This window comes from Arvicanthis niloticus, chromosome 12 (assembly GCF_011762505.2).
Source record: "Arvicanthis niloticus isolate mArvNil1 chromosome 12, mArvNil1.pat.X, whole genome shotgun sequence".
NCBI classification, from domain to species: Eukaryota; Metazoa; Chordata; class Mammalia; order Rodentia; family Muridae; genus Arvicanthis; species Arvicanthis niloticus.
The window spans coordinates 11,568,781-11,581,903 of NC_047669.1; the positions used below are offsets into that span (position 1 = coordinate 11,568,781).

General features: G+C 44.2%; 1 protein-coding gene across 8 annotated transcripts in view; it reads left to right on the top strand.

Moving 5' to 3' along the window:
* Lpp (LIM domain containing preferred translocation partner in lipoma) overlaps window positions 1-13,123 on the top strand; it is a 597,622-nt gene that overhangs the window by 52,807 nt on the left and 531,692 nt on the right. For 7 of the 8 annotated variants that reach the window (XM_034515315.2, XM_076942742.1, XM_076942739.1 and 4 more), the window contains one exon: window positions 10,008-10,115. The gene's annotated coding sequence lies outside the window, so the exon portion shown is untranslated. Of the gene's footprint in view, window positions 1-1,836; window positions 1,977-10,007; window positions 10,116-13,123 lie in introns of those variants that run through there. The other variant, XM_034515313.2, reaches the window with a different exon arrangement.

A 13,123-nucleotide genomic window follows, 5' to 3' on the forward strand; every position in this document is an offset into this window, starting at 1 on the left:
CTGTCTTTCATTCTCTCTCCCTTGATTTGTCTTCAGTCACTTTGACCTGATTCATTCCTGGTTAGCTTCACAGTTCCAACTTAGTCATCAAACATTTTCCAGGACCATGGGGTTAGAATTAGTTTTACAAGCTGTACTATCTAATTTGCCTTTCCCTCTCCTAACAACCATACTCTGCCAATAGTCTGGCTTGTCTCTACATTGTGGGTCCTGATCTGTCTCATTGTAAGAATTCTCACTAAACCAAGCTTCCCAGCGCAAAAGTCTTCGGGGAGAGTTGTTTCAGTGCCTGTGTATCATGGGCTAGATTCTTGGCTCCTGGCATAGGTACTTTACTGAAAATGATATGTATTGTTACACATGTATTATCTTGTATAAGGTATTGTCTGGTTCTTTACTCAATTTAACTTAAAAATGTTCTTTGTAACACTATACACAGTGCTGTGCTGTGTTAGGACAGTGTCTGTAACACTGTACACAGTGCTGTGCTGTGTTAGGACAGTGTCTGTAACACTGTACACAGTGCTGTGCTGTGTTAGGACACTGTCTGTAACACTGTACACAGTGCTGTGCTGTGTTAGGACAGTGTCTGTAACACTGTACACAGTGCTGTGCTGTGTTAGGACACTGTCACACTGTACACAGTGCTGTGCTGTGTTAGGACACTGTTTATAACACTGTACACAGTGCTGTGCTGTGTTAGGACACTGTAACACTGTACATAGTGCTGTGTTGTGTTACGACACTGTAACATTGTACACAGCACAGTACACAGTGGTGTTGGAGCATCTCTCTCTGACAAGTTGATTGGAAGCCCTTTGTTGGGTAGTACCCAGGAATAGGCTAATTGGATCATATGGTGATTTTAAATTGAGCTTTTTGAGGGTCCTCTCTCCTGATTTTCATAGTGGCTGGACCAGGTTTCATTCCATCAGTTTAAGGGTAAGTTTTTGTCCATACCCTTGCCAGCAGTCATTGACACTGAGTGACATACTGACTGGAGTGAGAGGGACCACAGTGGAGTTCTCATTTGCATTTCTGCGCTTGGTGCTGTTGAACATCTGGTGCTTATTGGCTAGTGCATTTTATCTTTTGAAAGCTATTTCTGCTTATTGGCAATTGTGTTTCACCATTTGAAAGCTATTTCTTCAGCCCATTATTAGTTGGGTTGTTTAATTTTGTGTTCTTGCTTGGTTGAGATCTTTGTTTATTCTAGACATATGCTCCCTTTATCCATGCTTTATCTCAGATGAGTCGCTATCAAAGGGTTTCTTCTACTCTGCAGGTGGTCTCCTGTGGCAGTTTGGACAGTCGCAGTCTTAAAGTAGACTTTAAACTTTCAAACCATCCCCTTCCTTTGCTGGATTCGGAAGCTGTTTCTTGGAACAGGACTGCACAATGTGTGTGTGTGTGTGTGTGTGTGTGTGTGTGTGTGTACATGTGCATGTAGGTTAGGAGTAATATTCCATGTCTGTGGTGTGTGTGGTATTAGTAGTTGAGAGATCCATGTCTGTGAGGGTTAATGATGCACTCAGAGTAAGGAGATCTGCCTTGTGTAGGGCATGTTCTTGAAGTGCCAGAGAGAAGGGAGATTTTTCTGACATCCTCTAGCCTTCTTCTCCATATATGGAAATGTTTACCCACCACACTCATCTATTGGAAGGGAAGGAGGTGACTCAGGATTTGGGAGAAGCAGGATTTGAATTCTTGTTTCCAGAAACCAAGTCGAGCCCCCTCCCCCCCCCCCCCCCCCCCCCCCCCCGCCCTTCCCCCTCCATTCCTCTGCCCCTTGTTCAGGAGGCTGAAGAGAGAGTGCCTCAGCTCAGTTCCCCTCAGGCTCTGGACCACATCCCTGCTGTGTTCTGTCCTGGCCTGGCTTGGTGAGAGGGAGTAAGGGCAGTGAAGGCCAGTTGTCTGTGGTGGTGACCTTCTCAAGTGAGTACATCGCCAGTTGTCTGTGGTGGTGACCTTCTCAAGTGAGTACATCATTATTGCCAGTGGCATTTGTGACAGCAGACCTGGGATGCTGGCTTACACAGGGTGGTGGTGGGAATTCTTGTGAGGAATGTTGACTGCTTTAAAGCTGCAGTGCTGCAAGTTTGGAGTGGGGATAGCTGCTTTCCCAGGGGAGTAGTTCTCACAGAACTATCACACAGAGAGATTTAGAAATGGGGTCAGCTTGAGGAATACTTTTATTTGTGTCTAAGAACAAAAAACCCAAAACTATATAGATAATTGTTCTCACTTTGAGGCCTGGCTTCGGTTGGGTAAGAAGATAATTTGGGGGTGTTGTCTGATTGCTAGGGGTAAAGCCATAAACCAAATGATCCACATGTCTGTGGGAACTTGGGCAGGGTGATCTTACCCTGCAGGGTAGAGCTGCGGCTGGGCTTGAAGTGTGACACATTACAGTGCAGCATTCATGTGGCACACAGAGTCTGGAATGCATACTTTGCATGTGTGACCTTGTGTAGATCCGATGGGTTTTCAGTGCTGCAAGAGCTAGCCATTGTCCAGCGTCGTAGGGTGCCGGAGGACGTGAGAGTGTGGCTTGCTTGTCGAATTTGGTAGGATTAAAACCCAGACTTCTCTCAGTCCATTCCCCTGACAGTACACTCATGCTCTTCCCTTCTACAAGCAAGGCAGAAGTGGCCTTCATAATGAATGGCTTTGCTCACTCTGGGGGCCTCTTGACGGACTGCTGTTCCTCTAGGTCTTGCTTGGGGAGCACATTGCTGCTTTCTGAGTCTTGCCTAGAAACTGCAGCTATTGACGGTGGATTCTTAGTCTGCTGAGCTCTACAGTAACCACAATGGCTTATTGGTAATTTCCCCATGTTATAAGGCAGATGTTATCTTAGTTTACCTGCAAGAAAAGCAAGAGGTAAGGAATTGTGAGAACCTGCCCCGGTCCCTTATTGGTCCTTGCATATAGGCTCAGTGTTTTAGTGTTAAGGCCAGGAGGAGTTAGCCCAAGGCTGTGTTACTTTACCCTGTGCTGATCTGCCAAGGTTCTTCTGTCATGTGTGCTTTTATAAATTTATTAAATTGTGTGTTTGCATGTGTTTGTGTGTGTGTGTGTGTGTAGGCTAGTGGAGGACATCTTTAGATGCTGTCTTTTAAATAGGATCTTTTATTTGCCTGGAACTCACCAAGTAGGTAAAGTTGATCTGGCCAATGATTCTAGGAGTTGGCCTGACTCTACTTCTCTACGACTTGAATTACAAATGTGTGATGCCATGATAGGCTTTTTTTTTTTTTTTTTTTTCCCCAGACAGGGTTTCTCTGTGTAGCCCTGGCTGTCCTGGAATTCACTCTGTAGACCAGGCTTGCCTCAAACACAGAAATCCACCTGCCTCTGCCTCCCAAGTGCTGGCATTAAAGGCGTGTGCCACCACTGCCAGGCCATGCTAGGCATTTTAAAACCTGGGTTCCAAGCCTTGAATTTAGTACTTTACTGACTAAGCTACATCTTCTTAGCTCCATTGATCATTATCATGTCTCTGCTCCTTGCATTGTTCTGTTGTAGGTAGTATCCCAGCAAGGGATGCAGACTGTATAATTAAATATAAAGCAGCAAGGGTGTTTTGGGGAGGAGATAAGAAATCAACAGAGAAGTGAGGGGAAACTGGCAATAATTCAGATGAAGATTTGCCTAGGGTACTGGGCAAAGTGTGTGTGTGGGGGGCGGGGGGGGCTCTGTAAGGTCTGTTCCAATTCAATCTGAGTGACAAGGGCCAGCCATGTAAAGGACAAAGGAAAGAGAAGGGGCCAGCAATGGACAGCCAATGCAAAGTGGGAAGGCATTGTGTGGTGAAACACAGGGGCCTGCTATCAGGTAATGCCTGCAGATGCAAAAGCAGCAGCCAAGAGCTAGGGGGGCTGAAAGGTGTGGGTACACCTTGAGACCTGAGTTTGCTCCTGGGTCCAGGTCTTTGTAGTGTTCTTTGTAATGAGAGGGCAGTAGCAGAAGCACAAAGCCTAGCACAAAGCCATTCCAGGTGAGGGGGTGGGCCCAGCAGGGAGGGTGGGGAAGGCAGCAGGGTGCTGCCCCTAGCATGCTGTGGCAGTGGGATGGGGGAGGGGGAGGTTCAGGACCTGTTTCAGATTTTTCAATAGGATGTCAACCTGTGATATCCTTTAGAGAAATGTCAAGCTGAGTAGACCCAGAGCTTCATAAACACACATCAGTGTTATTTTGTGGAGAAGTTATAACAACTGCAGACCTAAGACTGTAGACTCCTCTCTGAATTCTAACTCCCAGCTTTTAGTCAAGTAACTGAGGGTGCAGCAGCTTCTGGCCTCCAACTTCCTGCCCCAGAGCTGTTAGAATACCCCAAACAAGGCCTTCAGAATGTGTGTCTCCCTTTGCCCGCTTAGACTTTAAAAAAAAAAAAAATATATATATATATATATTCTTTCTTACCAAAAATGTGAAGCTTTCTGAGTGGTTCAGCATGTTACACTTTGTTTTGTTCAGCACATGCTAAGTATATGTTTTATCACCGAGCTGTGTCTCTGGTCCTTTTTCACGGTGTTTTCTGTCTCTCGTTCCTGTACCTTTAGCAACACATTTTCCATCCTGTGAAATGGGCCTGCAGGGCTTAGGGACTTCAGAGAGGCTGTTGCATTAAAACCCTTGTGGCTTGAGGCTGTGGTGAGAAGGCCATTTGCCTGACTTCTTCACTTGAGCTAAGCTTTCTGTTGCCTGGTCCTCTCTGGCCATCCTTTGCATGAGCTGGGCTTTCAGAAAATACCCATGTTTTTTTCAGTAGAGAGAAAGGTCTCTGGCTTGTAGGGAATTTAGTCAGAATTCCACAGCAAAGTCGCTTCAGAGTCATGGTGAGAAGCTACTTGACTTAGTCCTGGGCCAAAAGACCTTGTATGGGTCTCCTGCTTCTGGCAACTCCTCGGCCACCTGTACTACAATTGGCTGAGCATGGACATTTTTCAAAACAACCCTAAACTAAATCAGTGGGCAATCATTCCGAAGGCTTTTTAAATAGTCCTCTTTAAATAGTTTGCAATCTAAAGTTACGAGGTTTTCTACAGGGAAAAAAAGAAATCAGTTTAACACCATCTCTTAAAAACTGCGCTGTTTGCTCTCACTCGTTTCTTTGAAAATCTCTTTCCTATTACCCATTCAGTCAACAAACATTTATTGAGTTCTTACTGTATGCCAGGCATTGTGCTAGGTGCTGGGGATTGATTCAGAGATAATTTGGAGGCGTAGGGAAGGGGAGCGGATAATTACAGCACAGTGAGATAAGTGCTATAATAGAGGGATATATAAAGAACTAGAAATAGCACTATGAATAACATCTCCGAACAAATTGCCATCTTTTTTCCTTCTGGATTATTCCCTTATGTATATTGCCCAAAGTGGGATTACTGGGTCATTTAAAAGATGAAAACAATTTGGCACAAAAAGATGTAATGGCTTGCCTGGGGAATATAGCTCAATTTTCAGCAGGAGAAAAAACTGTTGACAACTCCAGATTTAGACCACTTCTCCAGGAGGACTGGGTAGCTTTCCCAGTCCTGCATTATCAACTTGGTGCCTTCTGGGGGGCAGCACCTGTGCTGAGCATGTCAGCTTACATGTAGAAATGCATGTCCTCGTCCTCAGCCTCATGGACTAGTTGCTGTCATAGTAACCTGGCTTCAGGAATGTCATTTCTATCTTACAACCTGTGTCCTTGTTAAAGGAAGTGACCTGTGCAAGCTCTGCAGTTAAGAACTGGAAAGACCCAGGAGTGGAGGACAGCCTGATTGATTCTAATTCCTACCCCACTCCCCAGGCCCTGTTCAGAAAGCCTGAGAACTTATGTTTCAGCTGGGCTTTGAAATTTACTAGTGGCTTTTCTCAAGGTCAGGGTGTGTAGAACAGGCAAAGATGTTCTCACCCCTAACGTCAAAGCCGTGCACAGCATCCTTTTGTACGTCGGCTCCAAGAGACCTGAGAGCCTCTCTTGTTTCCTGGCCCAGATCCCGAAAGACTACTTGGTCGGACCCAGCTTTGGAACATGAAATCCCAAGGAAGGCTGGAACTATGCTGTGGTTCGCTTTGAAATGTATAGTTGTCAGAATGAAATGTTTGAGATGTTCTAGTAGTCAGAGTTGTAAGCAAGACTCCTGTCCCTAGTATGGAGGGCCCCTCACAACCGGAATGAAGTGTGTGTCCACCATAGATTCCCTTGATACCCCTGCTCACTGAGCAGTCTCCTCCTGTGTCCGCTGGTTCCCTGTGTCCACTGGTTCCCTGTGTCCACTGATTCTCTGTATCTACTGATTCCCTGTGCCCACTGGTTCCCTGTGTCCACTGGTTCCCTGTGCCCACTGATTCCCTGTGCTCACTGGTTCCCTGTGTCCACTGGTTCCCTGTGCCCACTGGTTCCCTGTGCCTGCTGGTTCCCTGTGCCCATTGGTTCCCTGTGTCCGCTGGTTTTCTGTGTCCACTGGTTCCCTGTGCCCACTGGTTCCCTGTGTTCACTGGTTCCCTGTGCCCGCTGGTTCCCTATGTCCACTGGTTCCCTGTGCCTGCTGGTTCCCTGTGTCCACTGGTTCCCTGTGTCTACTGGTTCCCTGTGCCCACTGGTTCCCTGTGTCCACTGGTTCCCTGTGTCTACTGGTTCCCTGTGTCCAGTTTCTTCCTTCATATGTGGAAATCCTCTTGGCTTTCCAGGCTTACTTGGGAAGCCACTAACTCTGCAGAGAACTTGCAGACCTCAGCAGAACCTGGCATGGGCTTGCTTTTGCAGTCTTGTCACCATCTTGTGTACTCCAGCATTCCCACAGGGAGGCTGTGAGTTCTTTGGGGGCATGTCCACATATCTCAGCATCTTGTGACTGCAGGGAATATGCCATCATGTCAGCTAATAGCTATCCTAGGGCTTTCAGAAGTCAGCGCCAGGGTCACTCAGGAATTTTTTCATCAAGAGCACAGCCACTGAGAATCTGCTTTAGAACTGATCTGATGGTATTTAGTGACTAGCCTTCTTCAGGCCATTATGTCCTGGACAACCATAGGTATTGCTAATGCCAGACCTCTGAGCTTTTTCCTTAAGAACTTAAGCACAAAGTAGAATAGACAACAGATTTGCAGTTTTCTTACATGAACTTTTTTTTTAAATGCAGCCATTATTTTTATACCAAAGCAAATTGAAGTGTGAAAATGGCAGGTTTTTTTTAAAGGTATTTTTCTGCCCTGAGAAATAGAATAAATGCCCATATTCTATTTGCGACTATAATTAATAAAGCTCTTGTCACAGAGTTTGGGTTTTGAAGACTTTGGTCCTAGACTGGTACTATTAGCCCCCAAATATTTGATGTACATGCCAGTCCTCGAGTTCCTTTGTGTCTAAGTAGGAACTCTTTCTCAGTGATGATGGAGAATTTAAATAAGATTTTGCAAGTGAGACTGATTAATGTGTAATTAATAATTAGGTTTGGAAATACTTTTGAAAGTATTTTTAAATAGCATTTCAAACAGTTTGGATTCGAAATAAAATGCATGTGAAGTGTCTGTGTATTTTATTTTTCTAAAAAATAACTTAAGTGCATTTAGTTTGAAGGAACATCACATATCTTTGAGAATATTTATTTATATTTATATTAAGTATTTAATAAATTATATCTGTAGAGCCATGGTCCTGGGAAAATTACAGAAACCTTGGAAAGTGGTGAGCATGTATCTTTGCACCATGTGTGGTTTCTGTCCTGCATGCTGGATGTAGCATTCCAGGAAATGGTTGTCTATACCCTCAAGGGCAGGTGGTATCAACCCTATGTTACTCACAGGAAACTTGAGCTTGGGGAGGTTAAAATCATTTACACAAGCCTTGGATTTAGGACTGTGCTCCTGATGGCTTTTAGAAATCCTTGTATTTACACGCGTGCCATGGCCTGCCTGGCTTTGTTTCTTCTCTGTCCTCTTTCTGTGGTAGCTGCTGATGTGGGGCCAGATACAGCAGTGGGAATGTGCAGTCACAAAGCCCCTTAGGCTTTCTGATGGATCTTTCTTGACTTTCGCTGCTCTGCTTCTTCGAACCCATTCTTCAGTCTTTCCTTTTCTTCCTCCCTTTTGTGGAGACATTTGACATTTCTACTTTAGAAGCCAGGAGGCTATGTGAAGCGGGTTCCATATTTTCTTTTAAAAGGTATAAGTGGCAAGTCAAAATCACTGAGGATTTCTCACTGTCTCTGGCAATCTTGAGACAGCTTGTGAAAGAGATGTTCAGTGGCTAGAAACTCTGAGCTGGGAGGGAGGGGCTCCAGGCAGAGGCTTCAGGCCAAGCCTTTCTCAGAGGGCTTTAGTGTCTTCACTGTAAAGGTGTAGGCACTGTTAGTGATTTCTAAGGTTTTAAAATTCAACAGGGCTTGAGGTTTCCCCAGCCATCAATTTCTGCCGAGCTGCATATTCCTGCAACTGTTTCTCTGATACCTTTCAATCTTTACATTTAATCTATTCAACAATGTATAATTTTTAAAAGGGAAGCTCTTATAGACACTTCTGAAATCTAAGGGTGGAGGGAATAAAAGGATGTTAAAAAATAGAAAACAACCAATTAAATAGTATATAGCATATAATTCTCCTTGGAAACTTACTGTGAAATTGAGGAGCACTTTAACAACTGGTAATTTAAATTGCATTTGAACCCTGCTAATGGTTTGTTTGCATGGGAGCTTCAATCATTTCCCAGCCATTCTTTAGCAAAGCTGCTTGTTCTCTTTATTGCAAAGAAGAAGGAAATTATTAAAAGAGAAGTTGACTGTGGGAAAGGGAGGCCCCTTACATGGGCACATGGAAGGAAGCTGCAGAGTCGATGTGAAACCCCCCCCCCCCCAAGGACAAGGGTGGAGAGCTATGATTTTGAGCAAGGCTTAACATCTGGGGCTTTAAAAGTTGTGTGTTTCTCTCCCCAGCCCTGCCCCTCGCTCTACATAAGGGAACTTTGATTTAATGGTTTTTTTTTTTTTTTTTTTTTTTTTGGTATCAGATTGCACTGTCTGTAGCTCTAAAGTTGACCTTTTAGCCATCCGTTTCTCTACACATTTGAAATCATATCTCCAGTGAAAATACCTTTGAGATTTCTGATCTGCTGAAGACCACAAACTAAGTCTTCAGGAAATGAACTGCTTCACTGGGCTCATCTCAATTAAACTCTGTAAACTTGTTACAGAGTTCCTTTTTGTTGCTGGGGTATGCTTGAGTGTGTAACACAAGGCAGATCCCTGTCTTAGTCTGTGCACGTGTTAAAGATGTGCATAACTAGATCCAGTGGATCAAGTCCTAAATCCCTCGAAACTAATGATGGTATCTTGGATGACCACTTCCCTACCCTGGTGCCCAGGCTCTCTTGTTGAGGAAGAATTGTGGAAGTCACTTTATATTTCCGCCCCCCCACCCCTCCACCCCCCCCAACTCCAAGTTTATACATGGATGGGACAGTCGATACCATGGACATGAAGTAATCACATGATTGGCCAGAAAATGCTCAAAGATACTATGAGAGTGAGGGGTACTTATTTGTTTGTATCGTGGACAAGTTTTATAATAGGCCACTGCTCTGGAATTTACTTTGCATAATCCCAAGAGAAGAGCCCTAGTTCTCAGTTGTATGTCAGTGTTGAGGAGTTACCAAGGAGTAATAAGATTCTGAAGTTCTTTGTGGCTCACTAGTTTACATTTTACAGGTAAGGATATTGAAATTCAGAGGGCCACTAAGTCATATTTCTTTTTCTTCATTCCTTGCATCTGTTTGACCTAGCTAGCCCTTACAGTATTTAGATGGGGCTGTTTCCCATAATGCTGACATCTGAAGGGTGAGAACATTCTCTTTCCCCTTCCTTTGAGACAGACTTATACAACAAAAGGTACCTGGTACTGACTGGCAGTTTGGGAGGTCTGAAGGCAGGCAGACATTATGTAGTATGGCCTAATCTAGGAAGTACTGAAGAAGGTGCTCTGAGCCCATGAACTCAAACCTTTCTCTCTGTTTTCCGCAGGTGGGAACACAAGCTCAAGGACAGAAGTAGAGAGAGTGAGCCAGGTGCTTCTGCACTTGTTACTGTTCATTGCCCCCTCACTGAAGGGGAGACATTGTTCCTCAGTTGGTAAGTCCTACCTGGAAATATGCTTTTTTTTTTTTTTTTTTTTTTTGATAACAATATACATGCTTTAATCAATTTTAGAAATAATGGATGCTGGTAATAAGAGTTGAGAACTGGAGAACTCTGAAGTGTTTATTATTATCATCATTATCAATATAATTTTGAATTGTTCTTGTGACAACAAGCTAGATGCCATAATGCCAGTAATATATGTGGGAAAACAAAGGTGCGCTTCACCTCTTGTAAGGCAGCGTGCGGAGAAACTGGAGGAAAATTCAGTGGCAGTTATTTCATCTCCCATGAATTGTCTGACTCCCTTGTTTCTCCTTTGGTAAGGAGTGAGGCGTTTACTGAAATCGAAAGGCTGACATGAAGATGACAGGGAACACTGATTGCATTTGGGAGGGAAGAACTCAAAGTAATTAGATATTTCTTGTTTACTCCTGTGTAATGTGCCTTTTTCTTTTACAACCTCATTTTATTTTCTCATCAGCCTTTAGAGGTGGCGCGGGCTATGTTTTAATGACCTGCTAGCTCTCCGTTGCGAATTGAGTATGTGTGTTGTTGCTGTGTGCTAGGTAGCATGAATGGTCATCAGATGAGGTACCCTGCAGTGGCTCAACCTTTCACAGATATAGGATGGATATGGCCTAAAGAATTATCTGTATGGTGTGACCTGGTGGTGTCCAGGGGCAAGCTGAAGGAAAGTAGTTGGGGACTTCTTGCTGAGACTTTTACTGACTCTTGTGCTATGGTCTCCATGGTGAGAATCAGTCCCTACATACTATAATGATTTATATTAAACTACATAGATAATAAACCTCACGCTGAGGGTTGTGGAGTTTTTTAGAGCATCGTGAATGCTGTTATGATTGGGAAAAGTCAACTTGATTTGATAGTGTAACCGAGTCATCCTTGTGTTTCACCCCTGTTTTTTTAAATCTTTGGTCCACTGCCTTCATTGGATGATTGGTCTTCACAGCATAGGTAGGTAGCACTCTTTGACTTGGCAGTATTTCTCTAATAAAATCTCAAACATGGGCTTGAATATTCCTCCTGGACTCCAGCTTATGGTTACAGCATCCGTGGGAATCTTTGTCACCTGCTTCATCTTTTGGGATTCTCAGTGTTTAAAATGAAATTGTGGTAGCCTTGAGCTTGGATTTAGTGAACTCAAATGGTGTCATGGCAAAACTGGGAAGACTGTCTTAACGAGTTGATTAGAAGAAGCTCAGCGGTTTTTGTTATACGAGGTTAGTTATATTCCACAGCAAGTCTTGCTTCTGAGGCACTTCCATGCCCTTGCCATATGTTATTTAGAGCATGGTGGAAGGGTGGCCTTGCAGACTCAGAAGACCTGCTTTAGAGGGGAGGTGGCTTCAGGCTCGACTTGAGCAGGACTCTGGTTCAATGCTCTGTGGTGTTCTTTGCTCTGCCCTTTTGCCATTGTTGACTTTACCATCCTCAAGATACTTGTTTTATGGTTGGGAGGTAGCTGTCCAGTGACTAGGCTGAAGACATCTGCATAGCTGTCCAGTCACCAGGGTAAAGGCATCTGCTTTTGTATTTGCAGGAGAGTGAACCTTGTGGTCACATTTAGAGAGCCTTTAGTTACTGCACACTGATGAACTTATCACCGAGGTCAAAAGGATGGGAGTGTGATACTTGGAATGTACACACTAGAGGCTGTCCTATTCCAGCCTCATGGCAGCCACTCAGCAGAGTTGATTGGCTCCTTCCAGCAATTGTACTATTTGGGGAGAAAGGGGCAGAAGCCTTGCTCTCAGCCTTATTACTGGGCCATGCTTCAGACCTTGACTTGTCTTCTGAAAGTCAGAAGGCAGCTCCACTACATACTAAGGTACCGCTTACAAGAGTGAGATTAGAAAAGGAAGACTCTTAGAGACACACGACCTTGACCTTCAAGGATATATAGCACCCAGTCAGAAGGACAGTGTTTGTGTGTCCCGATTGTTTGGTAGGATGTCTGCATAAAAGGCATGCCACACATTTCCATGGGTAGAAGAATAAGCCTGAAGGTTGTGAGTGTCCCTTTCCCCAGGGGTGCTCAGCAGGAGCTAGCTGAGTCTGTTGAGTAGTTCCAAGGGCTATACATACTACAGCTAAGGCTGCACAGCACTGAAAGAGGCTTCTGTAAGCAGTGTAGCTCAGTCACTGGGAGTGAGGGAAAGGACGGCAGGATGGATAACACAAAGCACAAAGCCTGCCCAGTGTTAGTCTTGCTTTGTTTTCAGTTTCCCCGTCTCAGGATTTTAGGTTGCATTGATTGTTTTGCCTGTCTCTTATATTTGCTTTGTGCAAGCCTGTTGGTAGTAATTTATCAAGTGTGGCCTATTCATTCATGATAGGTCATTATAATTGTTTTCTTCCTTCAGGATTCAAAATGAATTAAAAGTAAGGTCCCGTAAAGGTTAAGAGGACAGCACTGTGCCTAGTAGGTAATGTTTATGCTTGGCATTTCTTCTTCTCCATACCCAGGCCCTGCCCTCCCCAGAACTAAATGAGGACTGATTTGTTCTGAGTGTTAGAAAGAAAGTAGATTTGGAGCTTCCTTAATCATTAAACTTTACCCTAAAGCAGTAAGAGGTGCGAGGAGGTAGAAGCGGAGACCTAGAGCCCCAGAGAAGCCATTCTTGTCTGTGGGATTGTCCTGGCTTTGTTTGTCCCTATAATCACACCTTCTGCTCCAAGCATGCCAGGCCCAGTGGGAGTCAGGAAGGAAATTATTTCTCTCTTTGGATATCAAAGTACAATTGTCAGAGCCAAGGACTTTCGGTTTTAATATTTCCGTTTGGGTCTTAAGAGCTACCAGGTATTAATCTCTGCCGGAAGCAAAGCATTGGTCGTTTCTGTTAGAGGTGTATGTCTTGGTTCCCTGCAGTTACTTGGCCAGCTGGATTCTGAGCATTTGTTACCATCTGCTAAGCCAGTTTCATTTTTATTTACTTGTTTCACAACTTACAAGGGGACTTAATAAGTGCGAACTGAGG